The sequence below is a fragment of the Halichoerus grypus genome, chromosome 4, assembly GCF_964656455.1.
Source record: "Halichoerus grypus chromosome 4, mHalGry1.hap1.1, whole genome shotgun sequence".
Taxonomy (NCBI): Eukaryota; Metazoa; Chordata; class Mammalia; order Carnivora; family Phocidae; genus Halichoerus; species Halichoerus grypus.
In genome coordinates, this window is record NC_135715.1 from 27,670,349 (window position 1) to 27,682,865 (window position 12,517).

Consider the following 12,517-nt stretch of genomic DNA (forward strand, 5'->3'; position numbering starts at 1 on the left):
TTTTGCCTCCCTCTTCCATTTAAGGACCCTTATGATTATATTAGGTCCACCTGGATAATCCAGAATAATCTCTTTATTTTAAGGTCACTTGATTAGCAAGCTTAATTCCATCTGCAACCTAAATTTCTTTTTGCCATGCAACATAACATATTCATAGGTTCTGGAGGATTAGATCATGGACATCTTGGGGGAGGGAGCTATTATCCTGTCTACCACACGTGACTAACCACCAAATGGTACCGACCAAAAATACAAGAGCAATAACACTTCGGAGTAGAGATACACGGATGGGCCTTTTCCCATCATGGGCTCAGAGTTCAAAGAGGAAAATTCCCAACATAGGTTACTTTACACAAAACAAAATGCAGTTAGTCTACAGCATATGGTCTACAGTGATTCATGATTACTCAAGTTAAATAACTGACTTCAAATTAGCTTTGCTTTACTAAACTGTCTAATTTTATAAGTAGCTCCTTGAGAACCAAAAACTGGATTAGGATTTGCCAGTGATCACAATCATGAAAAGGGAGGCAGTTCCTTGGGTTCAGTATAAGATCCTGACCAAGCCACTTATCAATACTTAAATTTACAATTACCCAATCTTTTTCTATGTCCCAAGAATATTGCAAAGAGAAATTATAATATGGTTGCTTCTAATTATAATAAAATATTAAAGTTAAAATTGAGAAGAAGGCACAATTAAGTGTTTTATGGGGCTAAATTTCCCTTTCCAGTTTTAAAAGAACCCAGTTTTCTATATTTAGGTTTAAATATGTTGCCTTAATTCAACCCAAACCAACCAGATTGCCTAGTAGTCATCTTTGGGCAATCTTCTTTGAGAACACTTAAATTAACATGTCAAATATTTCTATATAAAATCAATGGTGCTTAAAATAATTTGTAGTCAAAAGAATTTTGGGGGGCACCTGGGTGGCTCAGTTAGTTAAGCATCTGACTTCGGCTCAGATCATGATCCCACCATCCTGGGATGGAGCCCTGCGTCGGGCTCCCTGCTCAGTGGAGAGCCTGCTTCTCCCTCTGCCTGCAGCTCCCCCAGCTTGTGCTTTCTCTCTCTGTCAAATAAATAAATAAAATCTTAAAAAAAAAAAAAAAAGAATTTTGGATATTGCTTCTATTTATCTTTTCTCTACTATTGTTAATAAAATCTGCATATTTGTTTAATGTATTTGTTTGGGGTCCACTTGTGGTAGAAATTAGGAACATAGAGGTAAAGAAGTCAATGCCTCTTTCCCTCTGCTGTATGTCAGTAGGTGAAGGTAACCAGGTGTGGTACCTAAAGAAAGGCAGAGTAAGGAAGTTGACAGGTTGTGTAATGAAGGTTGATCATGGACGTGCAGCTGGGCATGATCATCTAGGTCACAATGCAGGCAAACTGTGTGCCGCTGGTGGTGAGATAGAGATTCAGAGGAAGGGTTGAGAGGCAGACAGGAGAAAGGCGGGGTTGGTCAGAGAGGCCTCAGAAGTACAGTATCATTGGGATCAAGAGCATGAGCTTTATACTGAAGAAGACCCAGGTTGTTTGAAATCCTATGCCTGCCAAGTCATGATATCTCTGTACATCTCAGTGTCCTTTTCCTTTAAAATAGGAACACTACTAGTAATTCCTCATGGATTTATTGTAAGGAACAATGATAAAATACACATACAGTGTTTAACATGGTACCTAGCCCTGAGCAAATCTTCGATGACAATTGGCTGCCTTTAAAAAAGATTGTCAATATAGGGGAAAGAGGAAGAGAAGAGGGAGAGGAGGAAGAAAAAGAAGGAAAACAGAGGACAGGGAAGGAGGAAGGGAGGGGTGGGATATTCAGGGGCATGTGTCCTGGATGAGATAGCTCAGGGTAAGCCACAGGGCTATGGTCCCTGAGCAAAGCTTCAGGCATCAGGAAAAAGTAAACCAAAGAGGAAAGAGAGTGCCAGCCTCATATGGAGAACTGAGCTGATACTAAGAGGGAAACCAAGGACACTGCATCCATTTAAAGCTTTAAAATAAATCAAGCCCCAAAATGCCAGGGAGAACAGTGACCTGGAGAAACCTCCAAAATGCCCAGGAGCCCCAGGCAGACATCAGACAGGCATCAAGGGGAATTTGAGAGTAACTCATGAAACCAGGATGTCTCCTGGAGCACAAACCCTTCAAGCAAGAGAGGGACAATCTGAGGGACTGTGGATGCTTAAATATTTTGTTTGTATTGTGCCCTTTGGTTTGGGAATCTGAGCAAGACTCACTTTGCAGGAAGCAATCACAGGGACACAGTAATAACATTCCTAGGAGAATGAGATAACCCCTCAAGGAGCTCACAATAGAATGTGGAAAAGATGAACACACAAACAAAAACTATTTACAGTGGTGCAAACCATAAGAGAAGCATGTGCCAAGTGTTTGAGAGAGAAGCATGATCAGTTCTGCCTGGGAGAGACAGGGAAGACTCGCAAGAGTATCAAACTCTGGAGTCAGACTTTAGAAGATAAATTCACCAGGAGAGGAGAGGGAAGGGACATTCTGAGCAGGGGGACAGCATGCAAAGTCCTGCAGATATGAAAGTAGACGGCAACTCTGGGACACTAGATGCGGTGGTTATAACATCAAGGGTATGTACATCAATAGTGAGAAGAAGGAAAGCAAAGGAGATGGGAATGAAAGGAAAGCCTTGGCTGTTTTGTGATGTGTTCTCATTTGTCATGTGTATCAATAAATCAGTTTTTAAAAATGTATTGTTCAGTGTGTAATAGGTCATAATAATTATATGATCTTGTATATATTTATAGGCGTATATTAATTTACTGTTTACAGAGAATGTCCATCTTATTTAATTCTCACAGCAGAACAGGAAGATAGGTTTTGTCATCCCTGGTTCTGCAAATGAGGACAAAGTCTCAAAGGACATTAAGTTGTATGCCCGGGGTGGCTGCGCTTTGACGGGAACCAGCTGCCTCAGTATTCATTCATATTCAGCAAACATGTACTGAGTTCCCACTCTACTGCCAAGTGCTCTGATAGATGCTGGGAATACAAAGAATGCTCAAATGAATACACAGAAAGAAGGGGGAAAGTAATACATAAGCAATGAATTAAAATAAAATGAAGTAAAACTTACTATAACGGTGTGCCTGAGATCGTTACTCAGAATACGCACAGAGGAGCAAAGGAAGAGCTGCCCCAAATTGGTGCCACCTGAACTGTGAGTGGGTGTGGAGGGGGTGGAAGAGGGGAAGGCAGGCATGGGAACTGCATGTGCAAAGCCACAGAAACTCTAGAGAGGATTACGTGAAACCAAAGCATGAGACGTTCAGGGAGGATGGTCTTGGGTTGCAGATGGAAGACCTAGGAGCCAGGTGAAAAACAGTCTTTGCCATCCATGCTCAGGGGTTTAAAGTTTCATGCTGTAAGTCACTGGGATCCACTGGAGGATTTGAATTTTGTGAGCAACAAGATCGGATTTGTTCTTCGGAAAGCACACTGTGGCAGCAGTTCCGTGGGTGGAATGGAATGGAAAGTGGTTACCCTGGCGACGGGCAGACCCATTAGGAAGCTATGACAATAATCCAGGAGAGAGAAAATGAGGATAATGGTGGGAGGAGGAAGGAGCAGATTCAAAGACATTTTTTTTAAATTTTTTATTGTTATGTTAATCACCATACATTACATCATTAGTTTTTGATGTAGTGTTCCATGATTCATTGTTTGTGCATAATACCCAGTGCTCCATGCAGAACGTGCCCTCTTTAATACCCATCACCAGGCTAACCCATCCTCCCACCCCCCCCTCCCCTCTAGAACCCTCAGTTTGTTTTTCAGAGTCCATCAAAGACATATTTGACAGTAGAACTGATGGTCAGGAGAGATGCACTGGACATAAATGCTGAAACAAAAGGAAGAATCAAGAATGATGGCCAAATTTCTGGCGTGGACATCTAGGTAGATAGTAAATCATTAATCAAGATGTAGAATACCAAAGGAGTCGCAGATTTTGAGGAGAATATTATGAGTACGTATGGGATGAGTTGCATTTGAGGGGACTCTGAGACTTCTAGGTGAATATATCATGCATGGTTAATATATTTAGAATTCAGAAGAGAGAACATATCTAAAGATAAAGATTTAAGAGTAACTGTGAAATACTTTGTCGTTGAGGTTCTGACAATTTCCAAAACTACGAGATCTGGGTACTATTGCTTCTACCCAATTCATTTGCACCATCTCTGAAGGAGGTACTAGCTCAAGCTTTGTTCCAAAGTACAAATTAGCATAGCAGCTCAGTAAACAATGTCTCTGAGCTTCTGGAAAGAAAGATGTTCAGTCACCATAAGGCTCAGAATTAATGAAAAGTCACACAAATAATAGCTCTATTCTCCAGTTGCTTTTGAACCTCAAATCACTCTTTGGCAACAAGGTAAGATTTTACAGAGACTGCTGAAAAGATCTTCTGGTAAATAGGGCAGCAAAAAGAGTTTGTTTTTTAATATTTGTTCTAAACAATATATGTGGTTATATCTGGAAATTGCTAGTTCACATTCCTGACCTGAATTCCTTTTCTAATTGGAAAGTCAATTTTGATTTTGATTATAGGGTATGATTTCCTTAGAAAAATCTCCTGTGAAATTAGTTCCTTCTCATTATGTTTTGTTTTGTTTTTTTTTACCAGATAAAATTACAAGAATCAAACGATATGTGCTATGTAATGGATGCAGTTTGCCCATACTTTAATCAGAAAAGAGTTCTTGGAGGGAAAATATTTTTGCTCAGTTGTGGACAAACACCAACAACATCAGTTGAAAAACCAATGAAATTGTTATTTCTTTCAGGTTGGTTAGAAATGATTATAATGTTAGGTCAGAGTATTGTCATTAATGCTTGGAAAAACACTAAAAATCAACAATTCATCTCCAAATTGTGATACATATCAAACAATAAATCCCATTACTTTTCCCTTCCCATCCCATATTTCCTAATTTGGGTCACAATTAGGGAAGAGAAGGGGATTCATTAGTTATAGCATATGGTTTGTCACCAGCAATCCTCTCTGAAGTGTTTGAGAGGAAAGAAGGAAACAAGTGCTTGGCATATTTAATCTTCTCAAAGTTTTGACAGTAATCCTGTTCTGGGGATACACAGAGCTAATAAATTCAAAACTATTGAAATAATAATAGTAAAACTATTACAGAGCAATTATGACATGATATATGTTCCATAAGTATTCGAAAATATTATTACTGATTAGATAGATCTCCATTTTTTACCTGAGGAATCTCATACTCAGGAAGGTTTCATATTTATCCAAAGTGATGTAGCTAGTAAGGGATGAGTTCTGGTTTGGAACCGTTTTGCCAGCCTCCAGAGCTTATGCCTATTCCATTATTCTATACTGCCACTTAGTGACAAGTACATTTAGCCCCTATTGAAAATAATATTCCCATCTAGTATATTCTCATGGAGATACTACTGAAATTGGTATATAAGAAATCCTGGCTTCTAGCCCTTGAGAGCTGATTTCAAATAATCTTTCAACCCTCCTGTGCCTTAGTTTTCTCATTCGGAAAAGAGAGATGTCATGACTGCCCTTCTGTGCCAATATACTATGCAATATAGTAAATCCATATTACAGTTTTTCTATTATAGCTTTCATACACATTATGTCATTTGGTTTCAAAAGAGAGCTAATAAGACCTAATAGAAAGCACACTGAATTTCCAGTTTCACAAACTTGGAGACATTAAGTGAATAAAATTCTCCGAGTCTCCGTTTTTTCACTTATAAAACTAGAGGTGAATTAATATTCTCTCTGGGTCGTTTAGCAATCTTATAAAATGGTGTTGTGTAGGGATTATTCCTAAATTTAGATGTGGAAAAAGGCTCGGGGAAGATCAATGATTTCTCCTAAGAATGTCTAACGAATACATTATGAAATCCTAGGACCTGGGTTTTTTGACTCCTAATGTAAGTCCCTTTGTCCTCTATTGAGCTACATATTTATTCTGATGGGCAAAGAAACATTAATGATATTTGATATGAGTGATAATCAGACTCATCAGATGATTGCTTTTGCTTTTAGGTAGACTGATAAACTTCAAAGTAATTAGCATCTATAACTGCTAAGCTGAGCTCTGAGTGACATTGGTGACCTGCCCAAAGAAACAGTTGGGCACCAGGCTTTGTGAGTTGCTCTTATTCAGTAAGCTTCACTTTAAAACACCCAAGTCCACCCTGCCTGTACCTGAACTGCCCTCTTGAACCAAGTAACAAGTGTCATCTTTCTCTCAAATTGGCTGCACTGCTGTGATATCAGTTATCACCTGATATCCCAAAAGGCAATTGCGATCTCTGGCATCAAGGCGTCGGCAATCCATTCAAAGAAAATGAAGTTTGGTGTTAAGCACCTGGCAGTTTCTATCGTAGCTGGAATGAACAGAAGGGTCCTTAAATCACCTGGAAGACTAGCGAACACTCTATAATGTTACTCAATATTTAAACTGTGTGAGAAGTCACAAAACCTCAGGTTTCACAAAAGCAGAAGTTCAATTATCAAAGCTGGCAGGACCTTGGGAATCATTGAATTCAACCCCTCTATTTTATAAATGAAGATGCTTGTCACTATTTGTCTGGGCAAGGGAAAAAGGGATTGGAGCTAGAGTCTTCATTAGCTAGTTTGTTTTAGGGAACTATAGAAGGTAAACGGATGCTGAACAGACACCAACCATATGAGAGACATCCTGCATTTTCTAAATATGTTGATGTTCCTCCATATAAATCCAAACTATTTTGGTATTGCTTCATTAGCAAGTATTCCAACTTAGAAAGGCTGGAAACCGATTGAGAGGTAGTAAAATGCAGCAGCCCCTCCTTTCGTTTCTCGCTCTAACTATATCCTTATCAGGTGCTTCTCTGATATAATCTTCACCCAATCGTAATTGACGACAGCCTTCCCGAGGCATCATTTCTCTTCCAAAAACAGTCCAACAAGGCAACTCCCAGCCTACCTGCTGTAGACGGTTTGTGTAAAATTCACATGCTGAAATCCTACCCCCCAAGGTGATGCTATTAGGAAGTGGGGCTTTTGGGAGGTGAGAATGAAGCTCTCATGAATGGAATTAGTGCCCTGATGGACGAGAACCCAGAGAGCTCTCTCACCCCTTCTGCCACGTGGGGCACACAGAGAGAAGACAGCCATCTAGGAGCCAGGAAGTGGGTTCTCACCAGACACCAAATCTGCCGGTGCCTTGATTTTGGATTTACCAGCCTCCAGAACTGTGAGAAATAAATGTCTGCTATGTAAGCCATCCACTCTGTGGAATTTGTTACAGCAACCTGAGCAGACTAAGTCACTACCCAGGTTTTTCTAATAATGTTTTCTCCCCTCCCTCCACCCTGACAATAGATCAGTTGCCCTGGGTCACTATCACCAGGCTGCTTTTGACTTAAATAATGGCAAGAATGCAAGGGCTTTTTGGAGCAATTAATATACACGCTGTTGGATCTGTTTCAAATACAGGGTAGCAATTATCCTAGAGAATGAAATGGTACAATCATTGAAGCTATGTAGTGGAGGCTTTTCTCTAGGCCATGCCTATCTCCAGCTCAGAAGCCTTCTCTGTCCAGCTATACTTAATCACACTTTGTGTGCACTGCTCCCACAGTGGTCTTCCACTCACAGTTCCAACTGGATGAAAGATGATGGGAAGGGACACACTGCTAGTCCAGGGAGTCAGTCTTCCAGAATGAAGAAAAAGAAAGTGGCTCTGATGTGACTACTTAAGAAAGACCTAAAGTTGTTTGCTGTGGCTAGTAGAATATGATTTTCCTGAGTGACCTGCTGAACTAGTCTTATTACTCTGTGCTCTCTCTCTCTCTCTATATATATATATATACAGCCAGGACATAATTCCTCTCCCAGCCCCAGGACAAGCTGGTGGGATAGCCTAATTCTCTCTCCCTCCTTCCACCCTTCAAACTGCAAGATATTATTTTTGTGTGTCTTTTCTTTTTCAAGGCTGCCCTTGATGCTCAACATAACCTGAGCTCACCTGGATAAAATCATGGGTTAGGAGAAGGCACTCAGAATCAGTGCCCTGAGTCCAGAGCCTCCAGAGCCTCCAGAGCGGGGCCAGGCTGCAAAGCTTAATAAGAAAAGAGTCATCTGATATAAATAATTTAAGAGACAGAATTCACAGGAGTCTGAATAGAAAGTGAAAAGGCAAGCATGCTGCTTCTCAGGGGACGCATAAAACATTGGCATGAAAAGTCTTATGTTTTGGTTAATGAATTAAAGAAATAATCACAAATGGGACATAGATCTGAGTGACCACATCATAATTCACTCATTTGTGCATGATGAATAAATCACCTGTTTTGTGATTGAGACATTCCCAAAAGTGACATTAAAGTACTGAAAATTTTTAGGGATTGATCTTTCTAGAGAAAGGTGATGCTACTGAGCCACCAATAATACTCAATGTTTTCAGCAGCAAGAAAAGATTTGCAATGTAACAAATGAGAACTATTTGAAAGTGCTGACCTGTATCTATGAATCAGAGAACATCCCATGGAAGTTTTAGCTTCACCAGTAGGAGTTTCAGCCATCATCCCTGACACAGCAATTCCCATACTGTTACACACAAGAAGGAATACACAGGTTTGATGAAACTCAAAAATAACTAGTGTTTCTTCTTCCACCTTCCACCTCCCCCCACCAAAAAAGCCAGTTTTGCTATGGCAATCCTTCAAAAAACAAACAAACAAACAAAAACTACAATTGTGGGGCGCCTGGGTGGCTCAGTCGTTAAGTGTCTGCCTTCGGCTCAGGTCATGATCTCAGGGTCCTGGGATCGAGCCCCGCAGGGGCTCCCTGCTTGGTGGGAAGCCTGCTTCTCCCTCTCCCACTCCCCCTGCTTGTGTTCCCTCTCTCGCTGTGTCTCTCTCTGTCAAATAAATAAATAAAAAATCTTAAAAACAAAAACAAAAACAAAAACTACAATTGTGTAAGAGATAAAATCAGATATTGAAACACCACACACACACACATAAAACCTATTGTATTAAGACACACAAAGAAAAGGGAAATATGATTTTTATGATTCAAAAATAATCTCAATATTTCTAGATTGCCATTCTCTAGATAATAATAAGCTGAACAAACACGTGATATAAGCAGAAGTGAAATGCATTTTCCTAGTAAAATCTTAACTGTGGGGGAGGTAAACTGCTTTTGGCTATGAGAAAATATCTATCAGGCTCATCCTTCACAAAGGACAACTACAAAATCTGTATTTTTTTTAAAAAAAAAGAAGAAAAACACTAAATGTTATGAAAGGAAACCAATGCAGCCAGGACTTGAAGATTCTAGATCCTGAATCCTTGAAGATTGAGCCTTGATTGCATAGAGAAGGGAAATACTTTGAGGTGAGCCCCACAAGCCCTCAGGGAATAAGCTGGTTTTGGCACAGAGCATAGAAACAAAACAGAAAACAGTGGCATAGTGTTTATAGTGCTCTCACTGCACTGTAAAGATAGAAATCAAAGTTTTAATTGAGGAAATCGGAAAATATTTGGAAATGAATGGCATGTATACAATGTAGGAAGAGTAGTGCTTAAAAGGGAAATTTTAAAGCCTTAAATACATTCACTAGAAGAAGGAGAAAAAAGCTAAAAATCACATACATTAAAATATAGTAAAAGGAGATCATGAACTTTATACTAATTTCATAAGTTAAACTCATTGAAAAAAGAGAACTTATCAAAATTGATACAAATAAAGAAATAAAAAAATCTGAATGATGCTATTATCTATGAAAGAGATTGATTTCAAAATTAAAAATCTTCCCTGGGGCGCCTGGGTGGCACAGTCAGTTAAGCATCTGACTCTTGGTTTCAGTTCAGGTCATGACCTTAGGATCCTGGAATTGAGCCCCACATCAGGCTCCATGCTCAGCGGAGTCTGCTTAAGATTCTTTCTCCCTCTCTCTCTGCTCCTCCCCACCACTCTCTCTCTCTCTCTCTCTCTCAAATAAATAAATAAATCTCTAAAAAATATTAAAAACCTTCCCACAAAGAAAATTCTGGGCACAGATGCTTCAAAAGAGAACCATTCTAAATACTTTAGGAAGAAATAATTTCAATCCTGCACAAGCTTTTTTTATAGTCTAGATAGAGGGGATGTATTTCCCAACTCATGTTATGAGGTCACTGTAATCTTGACAGGAATACCTGACAAAGACATAAAAAAAAAAAGGAAAATTATAGATCTTTGTGAACAGAGGCACAAACACACTAAATAGTATCAAATTAAACCCAACAATATGGGAAAACATAATATATCCCCACAAAATTGGGATCAAACCAAGAGAGCCAAGTTGATTTATCACTCAAAACTCAATCACTGTCATCCACTATACTAACAGATATAAGAAAATAAGCATGTAGCCCTTTTAATAAGTGTAAAAAAAATAAATGAAAACATTTACAACCATTCATGATTGAGACAAAACAACATAACAAATGCCTCTTAGCAATATACAAGTAGGAGGAAATTTCTTTATATAATAAAGAGTATCTTCAAAGAAAACTTATGACAAATATCATACTTAATGCAATGCTGAAAAATTTCTTTCTGAGATAAGGATAGCCCTATTGCCATTTCCGTTTAAGAGTTTCTTGGAAATCCTGCCAATGCAGTAAGGCAAGAAAAAGAAATAAAATATATATGCATTGACAAGGAGACATGAGAATATACATAGAAAATCCAAAAGATAAACCATTAGAATCAATAATTGAATTTATCAGTCAGTACATACAAAATCAATATACAGAAATAAATTATACTCATAAAAGACCAATAATTTCAAAAATAAAATAAAAAACAATACAATGTTATTTACAATAATATCAAAAAATTAAATATACAGGACTGCATCTAACAATAGTGTGTAGGAGGGAAAACTAAAAAACATTATTGAAAGAAATTTTAAAAGATCTAAATCAACGTTGCATATATTATGTCCATGAATTAGACAATAATGTAAGACAAGTCATTTCTCAGTTTGATCTGTAAATTCCATGCACTCCTAGTCAAAATCTCAACAGGTATTTTTGTGGAGTTTGAGAAGTTGATTTACATCAATGCGGACATGTTGAAGACCAAGAATAGCCATGATGACCTTGAAGAAGAAAAGCAAAGTTTGAAGACCTACAACACCAGATATTCAAATTTATTTACAGCTATTGTAATTAAATTTATTATTGATTAGGGGCACCCGGGTGGCTCAGTCGTTAAGCGTCTGCATTTGGCTCAGGTCATGATCCCAGGGTCCTGGGATCGAGCCCCGCATCGGGCTCCCCGCTCGGCAGGAAGCCTGCTTCTCCCTCTCCCACTCCCCCTGCTTGTGTTCCCTCTCTCACTGTGCCTCTCTCTGTCAAATAAATAAATAAAATCTTTAGAAAAAATTTTATTATTGATTAAAGGATAGATGATACATTTATTGAAAACATTCCAGAAATATTTGAGAAACAAACCCACATATATACAAATACTTCATTGATGAGAAAGGTGTTCTCAAGAGCAGTGGAAATGATAGTTTCCTTTGACTTTCTTTCACCAATAAGTGATACCGTGTGAATTGGAAAAAGAATAAAAGTAAACCTTAAATCCCACCTCACTATCTTACATACAAAAATGAATTCCAGATGGAACAGATATCAATCTGAAAAGTAAAACAATACATTTTCTGGATAATAATATAAGAGAATATATTCATGAGCTTAGAACAGGCAGAGATTTTTTAAACAGGACACAAAAAAGCTACCCATAAGAAAATGGCAAGTTGGACCTCATTAATTTCAGAACAGCTGAACCACTGATGCTAGTCCCTCCCATGTTTTAGAAGAAGCTAGAATATCCAACTTCAAAAAATCATAACATTTAAAAATTTAAAAAGCCAACATAAGGGTAAATTAACCATACCTAATTAGCAAAAAATCTTGTCTAAAACAAAAGAAAACAAAACAAACAAAAAAAACCATTAACCATATCAACAACATGGATTCCCTCAATAGAGATGCAAGAGATAATTACTTGGTTATAATTCAGTTAATACTGATTGCCATGATGCACGAGTAGGCAAAGAATTAAGTATGTTCTACAGAAAGCATTTTAAAATTCAAAAGTGGTTTAAAATAAAGTTAATCAAAATGTCTGTGAACATCTGGCTTCATTCTTTTTGGTTAAGCTTTTCCGAAGTGCAGTTTTGACAGCAGCATAAAAGGGGAACCAAGTAAACACTGAAAGACCATCAGGGAAAAAGCAAGAGAGTGTGTGAAACTGGCACAGAGATTCCACCTCAGAGAACAAAGGACGGAGGAATATATTCTGCATTTATGATAGAAGTTTGACTTAGAGCTCTATCTCATATCATGACCTGTAACTAATAGATCATGTTATTAAACTGTGTGTGTGGATGGGGGGAGGGAAGGGAATAAGAATAGAATAAGAATCATACCCTGCCA

The 12,517-nt window shown here is 38.3% G+C and overlaps 1 long non-coding RNA gene across 1 annotated transcript in view; it reads left to right on the forward strand.

The window, feature by feature from the left end:
- Positions 1-3,097: 3,097 nt before the first annotated feature.
- The window catches only part of LOC144381468 (uncharacterized), a 54,732-nt gene continuing 45,312 nt past the window's right edge, over positions 3,098-12,517 (forward strand). Inside the window, exon 1 of the long non-coding RNA XR_013446710.1 lies at positions 3,098-3,203. This is a non-coding gene — a long non-coding RNA (uncharacterized LOC144381468). The remainder of the gene's footprint in view (positions 3,204-12,517) is intronic.